We start from the raw sequence: 15395 nt of genomic DNA on the forward strand, positions 1-15395 counted from the left end.
CAGTAATGAGAGTTGGAGCAGGCGTGGCATGGTCTTGCCCTGCTTATCGCGTGCCCAAGGGGGCGAGATAAGGAGGAGTCGATGTAAATTGGATCAGGTGATTGGAGCCAACAGTGCGGGAAGCAGGTGACCATTTGGTCTTTCCAGCGGAGATTAAGGAGAGTAAGACACAACAGAAGCACCATTTGAGGGAGACGCGGCCTGGCCCTACCCCTGCTTAGAGAGCAAAGCAGGGCAGGGTGTGAGCCTCGTTAAGGGGAGGCACGACGAAGGTGGAACAGTATGATGGAGTTGCTGGGGTAGACGTGGCATGGGCCTGCCCATGCTGGAAGAGCAAGGCAAGCGGGGGAGCCTCGTTGAAGGGAGGCGAGGCAGATGAAGAGCGAGGGATGGTTTCCAGTGAAGACATGGCCGAAACTTGCCTCTGTTGGGAGAGCAGAGCAGGGAAGGTAGCCTCGTTGTAAGGAGGACGGAGAAGTAACAAAGGGGTTGTAGTCGGGTGAGAGGAATGCTCTAGGGGCCGAGGAGGTGAGGCAGGAGGTGGAAGGGTGGCTGTGTGGTGGGCCATCAAGGAGCCATCGGGCAGCGAAGAGGACCCTACAAGGAATGGGTCAGGTCAAGAATTGGACCAGAGGAGCTAGATGGATGGTGGTTAGCAATTAGGCCAAGATGGGCCAACGGAGAAGGGTTAGGGAATGTAACAACGTGAAGGGCCGAGAAGAAGAAAAGGGGGTAGTGAGCCTAGACGACATGGATTGAAGAGTTAGGCCTAAAAGAAATGGGAGCAGTGGGCTAGTTCGAGTAGTGGGATGGAGAGGGAGAAGGACGAGGGAGATGGGCTGAGGAAAAGAGGAAGTGGTAGGGGAGAGGAATAAAATAGCAAAAGGAGAAGAAGGGGGAGGCAAAAGGGGGGGAGGAGGTTAGGGTGACACGATGGATAAGAGGGGTGGAAGGCAGTGTCAACATTTGCCATATGAGGCAAGGGATCAATGACATCGCCGAAAGGAGGGGAAGAGGATAAAAAGGGGGTATGGCCAAGGTAAATGGAGGTGGAAGCAGTGGCTATAGGCAACAAGGAATGGCAGGGGGCAGCATCGTCAGGGCTATAGGGCTTGAAAGGGTGAGCAGTGGGTTAACCAATGGACATCTAGAGCACCTAGCAGTCGAGTTGGTGCGACAAACACAAGGGCTGGCAGAGGGAGCAATGGTCTTTTTTGAGGTTCGTCGGAGCCTGCTCCTCCTTCAACCACAGTTGGGATTGCGATGTGGGATAGAAGCGATGGTGGGAAGAGGGGTAATGTGGATGGTGGGGGAGGCGGCAGTGGTGGTGAGGGAGGTGGTTGTCGAAGGTTTGCAGATGGTGGAGGATTGCTGAGTGGAGGCAGAGTTGTGTGCATTAGTGGTATGGATGAGGGTGGTTGATCTGCGGAGGTTGGAGGTATTATGAGAGGCGAGAGAGGAGGGAACAACTGTGGAAGGGAGGGTCATCATATCATTAGGAGCAAGAGAGGCAGGCTTGTTGCAACTCGAAGAAGGATGTCCAAAAATCTTACAGTTACAATGGGGTGGAACCCAGTCATAAATAATTTGTTGATGGAAGGCCACCCCTTCATTGTCCATAACTATGACAGAGGCAGGAGGTGGCACTTCAGTAGAGACTTCGACATAGATACAAGCAAATGAAAGTCTTTGCATCTCCTGGTTTTGATGTTTGTGAAGAGTGGTGTGCCCACTATGGAGCCAATAATGCTTAATCCTTTTTCACACCAGAAGTGGAGAGGGATGTTGGAGTGTGATCAATAGGGGAATAAAGCAGTGAAGCAGTGATCGATCTTGTGGAGTTGCATAAAACGATCCCAGAGCCTAAGGAATATGGGTTTGCTGCCAAATGTGCCAAGGGCCACCCTCAGTAGCTTTGAGCATATCCTATTCCATTGTAATGTTGAATAGAAAGACTCCGTTGTCAAGGAGGTAAGTGTCGAGAAGCCCCTTTGGTTTCCATTGCTTAGAGAGGGAGCTTTTAACAATGGCAAAGCATGGTCGACTGACAAGGAAGTGGCCAACTAAACAGTATCTCCATTTGGAGATTTCAGAGGAGAATGATGCAGCTAGGTACTTGCCTATTCGTTTGTCACCAAGGAGGGAGGGAGGGATGAAATGCAGGGAGAGGTCAACTTTGGAGGTGGAGGCAGAAGTGTTTAAGTAGGAGGACCAAGATTTAGTTACAAGGAGGGGGGTCGGTGGGGAGGGGAAAGGGAGGGAGGGGAGGAGTCAGGTGGGGAAGGAAGAGAAGGGCAGGGGAAGGGAGGAGGGAGGGTGGGGTAGGCCATAGCCCACAGTGGGAGGCCACACCGGGTTCAGTTCATTGGGGTTCAGGGTTTCCATAAACTCCTCCCCGATTTTTTACTATAATGTGACTCAATATTGATTTATGATCTGATGTGGCTTAATGTTAACTTTTAATGACTTGATGTGGCTTAATGTTGAATTTTTATGACACAAGGTATATGAAGCATACAAAATATGTTTAAAAAAAAGGGAAAATAAAAAATAACACTTGGTCGCCTTGTTCGCTTTAAGGCAGGGAAAATTGTCGCATAAGTGCTTAGGCAGCCCTCCAACGCCTTGGTTCGCCTTGATGCTATGACAACTATGGGGTGCATAACCATTTATTGACTCTAGGGGAATAGCTGATATGGTGAAGCTTTCCAAACTTAAAAGAATCACAATCTAAAATAGAAATAAAATGAAAATGAGAATCAAGCTTCTGTAAACTCTGCAGAGATGGATAACCTAAAGGAAAATGAATTTGATGAGGGCTTAGAATACTTGAACATGCAAGGGAAGAACTGTCTTCAACTCGACGACCTCTACTAATCGTCTTCTTCGTTGTAAGGTCCTGAAAAACACATGAATCATGAGAAAATATTATGGAACAAATGTAATCTTGAGTTAACTTACTCACATATAAAAAGATTAAAAGGAAAATTTGGCACAGTAGATTCCTGGGACCGGGGTGGGGCCGCCTATGCATATCTCCTGCGGTCCCTGGACCTGTTGTCCTCCAGAGATAGGGGCCTCAAGGGGGCAGGCTACATTATCCAGGTAACTTTCCTTCTCATATCTATTTTCTTTCAGTCATTTTGTCTGCACTTTCTTACTTTGATTTCTTGAAACAACCCTGGTGTTTTAAGCACCTGGGGACCATAGCCCCTAAACTAAGGGATCCTGAGACATTCTTCTTCCCCCTGGCCACAAAGTGGGGAGATAATCAGGTGGTCTAGGCTCGACGCCATCCTCCGGGGACCACTGCTTATGATAATGACAAAGAAGAGTTAAGACGAATATTTGTAGTGCCTTTAACTTTCACAACAAACCTGTTAGCCAACGTGACAGTGGCAGAAGACTCTTGAAAAGAAGAAAATATACTTGTCACACTAGACATGATTATCTATGGATGAGAAAAATGAGGAAAAACATGTAGTAGCATTACTTGTTTGGACAAAGTAGCGGCGGAAGGCTGAGGAGGTTGATTTTGAAACTAAGTATACTGTGCAAATTATTCATCTGTCATCTTGACCATTTTACCTTCAGATAGTCCAAGCTGAGAAGGCTGAGAAGACTCATAACTGCTAGTGAATTGGCAAAACTACTTCTAAGGAGGTTTGCCATGAAGTTTTCAATGAAAGCGTTGGATATGTTCTGTTTTGACACAATAGTGGCATGTCCGTGCTACCTCTAAAGTATGTAAAGTGTTGGAGTTACCAGAAGGTTGCTTTTACCACCTCTAGTGCCAGTATTACGTACTCCACCTTGGTCATTATTCTGAGAAAGAAGAGTGGAGTTATCTGCTAGTGCAAGATCATGAAAATTCTCTCGAGCTACCTATAAGACTCGAGAAAAGGTATTTGTAAGAGATGTCACTTTATCACCTCTAAAAATCTGAGACTGAACAACATCATACTCTGATCCAAAACCACCCAAAAAACCCCTAACTATGAGCTGTTATCGCTAGTTCTGCATCTTTTGCACATTACCACTAATAGGAAGTAAAGGGTTCAACTCCTCATACATCCTCTTGAAATCAGCATAGTATTCGGTTAGAGGTCAACCCTTCCAATCAACCCAATAAAACTCTTGAGATAACTCATAAATGTGAGAGAGGTTGTTTTGTTCAGAGTACAGAACGTTCGGATCATCCCATAGGCCACAACTCCTTCATATTGTTACTATGAGTAGCAATGTCAATTATAGAGTTATACATCGAATTCAACAACTGTCCCAAAATATGTGCATCAACCGTATCCCATATAGTGTCATTAGCAGGTTTAACCTTTTTTAGATGTTTTTGTTTGTCACAACCAGTCAAAACCAGCTGCACAATTTTCTTTCACTGTTGAAATTGGCAGCTCCTATATCTATAAAATAATATCCATACCCTTCTTCGCTCCGTTTTTTCCGCGTGGTTTGGAATTCTCAAACGATCGATTCTTTTTTTTTTTTCCTATCCTCTACCCTTGTGAATGAACCAAAGGAGTGTCTCATTATGATCTGGGTTTCATCCGTAAGGAGGAGCAACCCAGTGCATGAGGCTCTTGCTACTATAGGGTCTGGGAGGGGCAAGTGTACGCAGCCTTATCCTCTGCTTCGCAGAAGAGGCTGTTTCCAAGTTTTGAACCTGTGATCATGTTGCAGTAGTGCAACTTAATAGTTGTGCCTCAAGCTCACCCACTTATCCGTACATAATTTTGATTACTTATTTTATCCTTTCCTTAGGGTCAACCTGCTATTGATATAACTATGCGATTGCAGATTTTATTATATAATTGTTCATTTTAAATTTCTATTTATTAAAGTAATAATTATATTGTCTTTTTTACTCCTGTGAGAGGATGAGGATACCACCTCAGGGACAACATTTTTTTCCTCAATTTCAGCTATTGATGCAAAGAGATCAAAAGAGAATCACACAAGATGGAAAAAATTTGATCCACAGAGAGATAAAAAAATCGTTCTAATCTCTTATTAAGGTTTTAGAACGCACAATTGATTGATCGTATATAACTGACCAATCCTAATAAGGGAACAAACTAAATCTCCAGACAAACCTCCAACAAATCAGCAACCAGAGAGGATCGACTTGGATCACAAAACCCCAATCTGGGTGACAAAGGAGAATACCTGTGGTTGGGTGTGTAGTGCTTTAGTGATGCTAAAATTTGGATTGAATATCCCTGGTATGATGCTTAATAAACCCCTAAAAGGATTTTCCAAACTGAGACTACACTTGAGAGATATGGCCAAAATCGATTTTGGCCAAGAGCCAAAACCCTGACAGCTATAATTGAAGTCCTCAAGTCATAAAACCCAACCAGTAATTACTCACAATAGTACCCTGAGTTGATTCTTCAAGACATATGATTGATCAAAATCAATCAAACCTCCATTCACAAATCAACAAACTAGGGGATGAAACCACCCCCTCTAAGAAGTCATGGAACCCTTAAGAAGAACCAATAACAGCCAAGTAGAAGAAGAAGAAGAGGTTGTACTAGTGATACAGTGATAGCAGAGATCAATGTGCTTGCTTAGGGATCAAACTCTGATACCATGTAAAAAGAAGAGAAGAGAGAGAGAGAGAGAGAGAGAGAGAGAGAGAGACGATGGTGGAACTTGGGACTCCTAATCAATGAGATTGAGACTGCACTACTTCATTCATTATATAAACTACGTATTACAGAAGTTATACTAAAAATAGAACACCAAAATAGGAAACAAAACTGACTTACCTAAGTCCACAAGGACTAGACCAAAACACCCCTACGAGGAGTCATGACATGCGCTAAACAGCAAATCAGACTCCTCTCTCGTAGTCATTTATCCAAAAAAAAAATAAGACTCTCGAGATAATGACTTCTAACACTCCCCCCCAAGCTGGAGCATTCTGTTAATTCATTAGCAGACAGACAAAAAATTTTAATACCGACTCCACAGAATCCAGGTAAGACCTATCTGCAATTGGGGTCAGCTATAAGAACCCTGTTCCATTCTGTTAGTTCATTAGCAGTTCTCATAGTCATCACTTCAACCCAAGTCATTTGTGGCATTATCATGTAGTCTTAATTCCTCCAGGCTCCAACCTGCATCACATTAATTCTTCCTACCGGCTGTGATAAACTTTGGACAGGGTTCATGTAAATTGTTAAAACAAGAATATACTTATTGAAACTGGACTCTCTATGGATATTTATGGAGTATGGATTTGTCATTTCCAACCGTAACATGCTACCCTCTTAACTCCCAAGTTCCTTGTGGTTTCTCCAACCAATATACTGTAAGTTTGTACAAACTAGACATTTCATTGGATCAGGCAATATATAACACTACTAGAAAGTGATAAATACCTTAAAACCCAGTAGCACAACCATGTTGCCATCACATTGGATAGAATACTCATACCCATTTTCAATGGAGACCTAGGGATGCCCTGGCAAGGAGTGACCACATCCACATTGAAGGAACTAAAAGAGGTAGTGGCAGGCCTAAAAAATGACCATTTGATGAGGTTGTCAGAAAAGACATGCAGATGCTGGGCCTTGGATCTATTAAGACCTCTGTTAGAAGTCATTATCGAGAGGAGTCTGGAGCCGGTTTAAAAATAAAAAATTTCCTCTCTTTCCCTCTCGTGGGCTTCCTTCGGAGTCGGGAATCCGTGAGAGCGCCAAGAAAATAAGATCATCCTTCGCTGAAGGAATGCAAGCCAAAACAAACAGGTGAAAAGACAGGATGTATTCTGACAAAATGCTATTGATTTTAGGACTATAATGAGGATGATATATATATATAATATTTGTTTTGTGTGTGAAAAATAACCCTTGTTATTGACTATTGGGAACATGCGAAGTGATGTTTTGATCAACTAGGGATTAGGTGCAAATGTGAATTGCCTTCCTTAGTTCCCAAAGGAAGAATCTCCATTCATCATAAGAGAAAGAAAGGATCTCCATTAATTTGAAACTTTCAACCAGCTGTAGGATACCTGTTTGAAATTTAAAATGTAACCGCAAGCGTACGGATCAGTGTAGCTACGGGTCGAACACAGGGAGAGCAGCCACTTTATTTTTTTATTTCTTTTAATAATACGAAAGTGAACCGATTAATGGTTGTGATCTAATTCTAATTACCGTCCTAAACATATGTATCTAAAATAACGTCCTAACCATTCGTCATCTAAGAATTTAAAGACGCAAGCCACGCAATTAAAATTAAATAATTAAATAACTGAAAATAAACAACCCACGTAATTAAAAATAAATAAATAAAGGAAAAAAAATGCTGAAATAAAAATAAAGTAAAAAAAAAGGGATAAAGCTAGAGAGAGACTCACAAGTAGATTTCTCTACTTAGCCCGAGGGATGCATCATAATATGAGCTTCCCTACTTGACCAGAGAGTCACTCTTACAAGGGTTACTCTACTTGGCTTTAGGGAAAGGGAGACAATTAAAATAAAAGTAATAAATTGATGGTTCTATGGCTAGGAGGGGCAAAGCCAACACATACACTAGCCATGAACCTTGGGGGAAAGGGATAGCAATAATGTAACGACTGAAAATAAAAATCCTAAATTAAGAAAGAAAAGGTAGTCAGAAGAGGGAATGAGAGGGGGGAGAGAAGACTACTGAAGGAGCCTACTTACTTGAATCAATGCTTGAACTTGAAAAAAAATTGCTCCACGGCTCGTGATCTTGTCACCTAGATCTAAGCCTAGAACTATAACTTAAAAAATTACAACTCAATTGCATAAATCATAAACATAAAAAGGCTGAATAAAAATAAAAGAGTGCTTGCATTAATTGAAATAAAAAAAAAAACTATTACAAAAGTGATTAAAGAAAAGATAAAGAAGAACTAGAACTAAAGAGAGAGCAAGAGAAAGAGAGAGCAACTAAAAAAAACTAGAAGAAGAATGAATTGTCTCCCCTCCTCTTACATGAGTTGTATTTATAGGGAATGGAGAGGTAGGGTAACAATTTTCTCTTTCCTAAAAGAGAGAAACCCACAATTGATTGTGAGATCTTTTGAGTCCAAAAGTGCTAAGATGGAGGAGAGAGAAGAGAGAAATAAATTTTGAAAAATTTCCTATAATTTTTTGCTTATTTTCTTTCCTTTTATTTTCTAATTTATTTTTCTTCTTTTTTCTCTCTCCTAGGGACGATTTTTTTCTTCCTTTGTGTGATTTGGACAATCTTTGGTGATGATGTGGAGGAGAGAGAAGATTTGGACAATCTCTATTTCTCCCTTTTTTTTGCTTCTCCCTTTTTTTTCTTTCTTTTTTTTTCTTCTCTTGTGCAAGAACCCTTCCACGATTTTGCTTGCTTCTAATTTGATGTGGAAATCCCCTCCATGCCCTTAGTGCTTTAAGTGAGTGAAAAAGCAGGAAATCTTCAACAAATTCTCTAAAAAAAACAACCATGAGATTCGAACTTGAGACCTCTTGCTGAGCAAGGGAATTTTGTACACCATAGCTCACCAACTAAGCTAGGTAGTTGTTGTTACCAAAAACAAATCTTTAATCACTTAAGGATGTGGTCCATCGATCCTTGTTGGCATTTGGAGTATTCCTTGTACCTCTGGGACAATTGCAAACGGGCTGGTTCTGCATCTCGGTTCAGTTCTGATCCATTATTCTTTTTCTGACCCGAAAAGAATAATCATTTGTACGGGTGACCAAACGAATGTGTACTTTTAATTGAACACGTCCATCTTGCTCAGAATTTCGTCCTCTTCGCAACCATGGAAAGAAATAGGACCTCTTTACGTGTAAAATTGAAGATATAGCGCCCGATAATCCTTAAGGCCTTGAAAATATAAAACCTGCAAAAAGAGAGTAAAACCTAAGGTAGCTCCATTCTAAATATGTAAAATGCATGTTTTACTACCCTAGATTTCACACATAAATGTGCTCATCGGATTCCCCCACACTTAGACTTTGCTAGTCCTCGAGCAAAACAAAAAGAAAAAGAATAAGGATAAAAAAACCTAACTCACTTTCGTAGGAATCACGGTTGCACTTAGCATGTGCAACAAGCCTTTAAACCCTTAGGTCACCCCTAGTGGACGAGTTGTGTCTCGTGGGTGTTTGCAGTGAATATACACCCAAAATTCAGAATAAACAAATCCCAACTTTGGTTAAAGGTAAGGCCCATACCAATCCGGAGCAAAGATAATTTCTCTTACAAGGGACCCCCACACTTGAACTTTTATTACCCTTTATCAATTCCAGGCACTAGCATATTTCTTAATTTGGAACTCACCTCGTCTCTTCCAAAACATCCTTATCTTAAGGGAAAACCACTTGTGAAGAAATAGGGAACCAATGACTAAGGCGTTGGAGTGTTTTTTACCAAACATGTTACCAAACAATAATGACATTTGCACATTTTTTTCTCCTTTTTTTTTTTTTTTTTTTGAATAATAAACTCTATTCTACTCCACTACTTTTGGCTTGAATGACATGGTGGAGCAAACACCAGACACCCAAGTTACTATGTAGCTTCGCTTTTTGCATATGCCCACAAAGGTAGTGATGCTAGAGTTACTTCAGAAGTTTCCTCCCAAGGAATTTCGATCAAGACACCACGCTTCCTGAGGCGCAATGCCCTGTCTAGTTCCAAGGGAATCAACTCTTATTCTTCTTTATACCACATTTCACATTTCATTTAAAATTGTGCATTTATCAACCCATGCCAAATTAAAAAAAAGGTCTCAACTCCAAATCAAAAGTACAAGGAACCCATAGACTTACATATGGTCCATCACCATAAAACAGGGGTCTCTTATTTTTCAAAAGAAAGTCCCATCTCAAGACACATGCTTGTTTCTTTCTTCTCAACAGGGTTTTTATATGTTCAAAATGGGTACCTTAATCAAGAATTTTATTTTCATACATCAAGCAACCGAATGGTATGATCATTAGCCAAAAGCCAAAGTAGGACTTCATCCTTAGCAAGCTCAAAAAATAAAAAGAAAAACAAACAGAACAAAGTGAAAAAAAAATAATAAATAAATAAAAACTGGTTTCCCTCCCCCACACTTAAGTCATGCAATGTCCTCAATGCATGGAAAAAATTAAAAGCAAAGACAATGCAAGGGGGTCATACCTGAATAACAGTTAGTCATCAGTGTAAAGAGGTTCATGGAGATCCATGACCTCTTCACTACTAGTATTAGGAAACTCGAGGAACGGTTTCAAACGCTGACCATTAACCTTCGAAATTACCCCTGTTCCTAGATTCAAAATCTCCACAGCCCCATGGGGATATACATTATGAACAATAAATGGGCCATCCCATCGGGATCTAAGCTTACCAGGGAAAAGATGCAATCGAGAGTTGTACAATAAAACCTTATCACCAATTGCAAAAGATTTGCGCAGAATGTGCTTATCATGGAAAGCTTTGGTCTTTTCCTTGTGAATCCTAGAACTTTCATAGGCATCATTCCTAAGTTCCTCCAACTCAGATAGTTGGAGCCTACGATGAATTCCCGCATCAGACAAATCAAAGTTGAGCTTCTTGATGGCCCAAAAGGCCTTATGCTCCAACTCAAATGGTAAGTGACAAGCTTTCCCATACACCAAACGGTAGGGTGATTGACCAAGGTCAGTCTTGAATGCAGTCTGATGGGCCCACAAGGCATCAATGAGCCTAAGGGACCAATCCTTACGGTTGGGATTAACAGTTTTCTCCAAGATTTGTTTGATCTGCCTATTAGACACCTCCACTTGGCCACTAGTTTGGGGGTGATAAGGGGTAGATAACTTATGAGTGACCCCATACTTTTTCATTAAGGCCTCAAAAGGCCGATTACAAAAATGAGTACCCCTATCACTAATTATTGCACGTGGTGCACCAAAGCGGGAAAAAATGTTCTCTTTGAGAAACTGGACCACCACTTTGTGGTCATTAGATTTACAAGGTATGGCCTCTATCCATTTAGAAACATAATCAACGGCCAAAAGTATGTACAAATTCCCAAAGGAATTAGGGAATGGTCCCATAAAATCGATGCCCCAAATATCAAAGATCTCAACTACCAAAATAGGGTTGAGAGGCATCATGTTTCTCTTATTGATACGGCCAAAAGACTGGCAGGCGGGGCAAGCCTTGCAAAAATCAAAAGCATCTCTAAAAAGAGTGGGCCAATAAAATCCGCATTGGAGAACCTTTGCGGCAGTCTTCTTAGGTCCAAAGTGTCCACCACATGCATGATCATGACAAAAAGAGAGAATGGAATGTTGTTCATGATCAGGAACACATCATCGGATAATCTGATCTGGACATATCTTAAACAAATAAGGATCATCCCAGAAAAAGTGCTTAACTTGGGAATGAAACCTATACTTATCTTGGGTGGACCAGTGATCCGGAGTCACACCTGAAACTAAGAAGTTGACAATGTCAGCAAACCATGGTTCACTGGACATTGCAAATAATTGTTCATCTGGAAAGTTCTCGTTGACTGAAGAATCAACAGTCAAGGAATTGGGAAGCCAGGATAAATGGTCTGCAACTAGGTTTTCAACTCCTTTCTTATCCCTAATTTTTAAATCAAACTCTTGCAAAAGTAAAACCCACCTAATGAGACGGGCTTTGGCATCCTTCTTCTGAACTAGGTATCTGAGGAGCAGAATGATCAGTATACACCACCACATGTGAACCAACTAAGTAAGCCCGAAACTTTTCTAATGCAAACACAACAGCTAAAAATTCTTTTTCAGTGGTTGTATAATTGAGTTGTGCATCATTTAAGGTCCTACTAGCATAGTAAATGACAGTGGGCAACTTATTAATCCTTTGACCTAAAACTGCTCCTATGGCAAAATCCGAAGCATCACACATCAGTTCAAAAGGTTTAGTCCAAACAGGTGGTTGAACAATGGGTGCATTGGTCAACTCCTGCTTAAGTTGCTTGAAGGATTCTAGACACTCTTTGGAAAACTCAAAAGTCTGATCTTTGACAAGTAATGAGGTGAGAGGTCGGGCTAACTGACTAAAGTTCTTAATAAACCTTCTGTAGAAGCCTGTATGCCCTAGAAAAGACCGAACATCCTTAACAGATTGAGGAAGTGGTAAATTATCAATTAAATCCATTTTAGCTCTATCTACCTTAATTCCCTCCTTGGATATTACATGGCCTAAAACAATACCAGATTTAACCATAAAATGGCATTTCTTCTAACTCAAAACCAAATTCTTACATATGCACCTTTTCAAAACTAGGGAAAGATGATGAAGACATTCAGAATAGGAATTCCCATGAATTGAAAAGTCATCCATAAATACTTCTAAGAATTTTTCGACCATATCAGAAAAAATGCTTATCATGCATCGTTGGAACGTAGCAGGGGCATTGCAAAGCCCAAAGGGCATACGCCTGTAAGCAAATGTTCCATATGGGCATGTAAAAGTGGTCTTATGTTGGTCTTATAAAGCAATTGGAATTTGGTTATAGCCGGAATATCCATCAAGAAAGCAATAGTATTCATGTCCAGCTAACCTCTCTAACATCTGGTCAATGAATGGCAATGGGAAGTGGTCCTTCCAGGTTGCCGCATTTAACTTCCTATAATCAATGCACACACGCCATCCTGTTTGGACACGGGTAGGGATCAACTCATTATTGGCATTAGGAACTACAGTCACACCAGACTTCTTAGGCACTACGTGAACTGGGCTTACCCATTGGCTGTCAGAAATAGGATAAATTATTCCATGATCCAAGCACTTTAGGATCTCTTTCTTAATGGCTTCCATCATCACTGGGTTAGCTCTTCTTTGGGGTTCCGTGGATGGTTTGGAATCCTCCATAAGATGTATATGATGTTGCACAATGGAAGGGCTTATACCCTTGATATCAGCCATGGTCCAACCTAGGGCTTCCTTATTATCTTTTAACACTTTAAGTAACTCCTCTTCCTGGCTAGAAGTCAAATTTGAAGAAATTATTACAGGAAGAGTCTGGTCAGGCCCTAGGAAAGCATATCTCAAATTAGATGGCAACTCCTTAAGATCTAGCTTAGGGGGCCCAACTATGGAAGGTTTGGGAATGGAATTGGAAAAGGGTCCTAAGGGCTCCACAAGTGTGTGAAGACTCAAGACTTCAGAAAATAAATTTTCACTATCATCATCCAACTCATCCATACACTCTTGGAATTCTGAATCAAAATCAATATCAAAGTTGGTAACTAAATCATCAGAAAAATCCAGAAAATCCTCAAGCATATTGATCTCTTCTTCCATATGTGGTTTCTTGCCAATCCTAAACATGTTAAACTCAACAGTTTGGTTACCAAAAGATAATCTTAGGAAACCATTCCGGCAATTGATTAATGCATTACTGGTAGCCAAGAATGGTCTTCCTAGAATTATTGGGATCTCATCCTTGGTTGAGAAGGGCTTAGTATCTAACACAATGAAATCAACAGGGAAAATAAATTCCCCCACCTTTAGTAAGACATCCTCAACCATCCCTTTAGGAATCTTAACAGACCTATCTGCCAATTGAAGAGTAGTTCCAATGGCTTTCAATTCTCCTAATCCTAGTTGCTTGTACACATGGTAAGGTAAAAGATTCACACTTGCGCCAAGGTCAAGTAAGGCATGCTCAATATAGGTGTTGCCTATGACACAAGATATGGTAGGGCTCCCAGAATCCTTATACTTGGCTGCTATAGGCTGAGTAATTATGGAACTAATGTTACCTGCCAAGAATGCCTTTTTGGGCACACTAGTGATACGTTTGTGAGTACACAAATCTTTTAGTACCTTTGCATAGGCAGGGATCTGGGATATGGCATCCAAACGAGGGATGTTCACTTCTACCTTTTTGAAGACTTCTAAAATTTTGTCCATGGAAGCAGTCTTCCTTTTGTTTACCAAGCGATTAGGAAATGGGACAGGATGAACATAAGGATTGTTAGGGATTTGCCCTTGTTCAGAAGAATCATTTTTGGTTTCCTCAACCAAATCATCTTTAGTTTCAGAAAAATCTTTAGGTTCATCAGACGAACCTGGAACAAGAGGCACACTTGTGTCCTCAACTGAAGGAGAGTTAACAGGAGTAATAGATGGGGAAGATTTAGGAACGCTCTGTAGGTACTCTCTACCACTCCTAAGGGCATAAACAACATTACATTGGTTAGAGGGCCCTTGTTGAGTCTGACCTTGTACTATATTCAGTGGTGCATTAGTTGGTCCTTGTGAACTAACAGGTTGATGATGCCTAGGGTTAGGCTCTGGTTGACTGGGTAAAGTTCCTTTCTCCCTCTCACGCATAATTGAGGCAACTTGGGTAAGTTCTCTCGTAAGATTTTGATGGCTTGTCATGAGGAGGGCCATATTTTTTTCCAAGTCACTTATTCTACTTGCCTCTCCAGTGTTGGTAAACCCAGGGGGTTGCTGATTAGATGATAAGAGAGGGGCCCTAGGAAAACTCGCCTGAGGTCCTACATTTGACCTAGGAAAAGTATTTTGGGAAAAAGATTGTTGTGCAAAGGGAGGCCTTTGGGGTCCAGGTTGACCTTGATTATAGAAATTGGAAGGTCCTGCTTGGTTGCCCTGATTCCAAGAGAAATTTGGGTGATTTCTCCATCCTGGATTGTATGTGTTACTATATCGATTATTCTGGTATAAGGCATTAACACTATCATTAGAAGTGCCCCCAGAGGTGTTAGGGCATTCTTCTATGACATGTCCAGGGGACTGGCACCAAGCACAAATCTTAACCAAATTGACTGATGATGGCTCTCTAGGAACAATAGCCTCAATCCTCTTGATTAGGCTATCCAAATGGGCTTCCTTGGCTACTATCCCATCCACAAAATATCCTTTTCCTCCTATGGTTCTTTCACTCTCTTGGGTTGATTCCCACTCACGGGTTTTGTCAGCTAAGTCAAGTAAGAATTCCCATGCCTTTCCTTCATCTGTAAAGGATGTGAATCCCTCAGGGCACATAGACTCTATCATTTGTTTAGTTGGGTAATCAATACCCTCATAAATTATTTGACATAAATGCCATAGGTCTAGGCCATGGTGAGGGCATTCTTGGAGTAGATCCTTGAATCTCTCTATAAGTTTGGAAAATGACTCACTAGGCTTTTGCCTAAACTGAAGGATATCACTTCTAAGCTTATTGGTCTTGTGAGTTGGGAAAAACTTCTTAAGGAAGACAACTGTGAACTGTTCCCATGAGGTTATGGAATTTGTGGGTAACCCATACAACCACTTCTTAGCTTGGTCTTTCAATGCAAAAGTGATAAACCTAAGCTTAACAGCATCATCAGAAAGCTGTTGGATCTTAATTAGAACACATACCTCTTCAAATTCCCTTAGAA

At 41.0% G+C, this 15395-nt stretch overlaps 1 non-coding gene across 1 annotated transcript; it reads left to right on the forward strand.

Annotated features, from left to right (window-relative positions):
- The first annotated feature begins 15085 nt into the window (after nucleotides 1-15085).
- Nucleotides 15086-15192, forward strand: LOC122062285. The gene has a single exon (XR_006134904.1). It is a non-coding gene; the product is annotated as a small nucleolar RNA R71 (small nucleolar RNA).
- The last annotated feature ends 203 nt before the right edge of the window (nucleotides 15193-15395 follow it).

The sequence above is a fragment of the Macadamia integrifolia genome, chromosome 14 (assembly GCF_013358625.1).
Source record: "Macadamia integrifolia cultivar HAES 741 chromosome 14, SCU_Mint_v3, whole genome shotgun sequence".
NCBI lineage: Eukaryota > Viridiplantae > Streptophyta > Magnoliopsida > Proteales > Proteaceae > Macadamia > Macadamia integrifolia.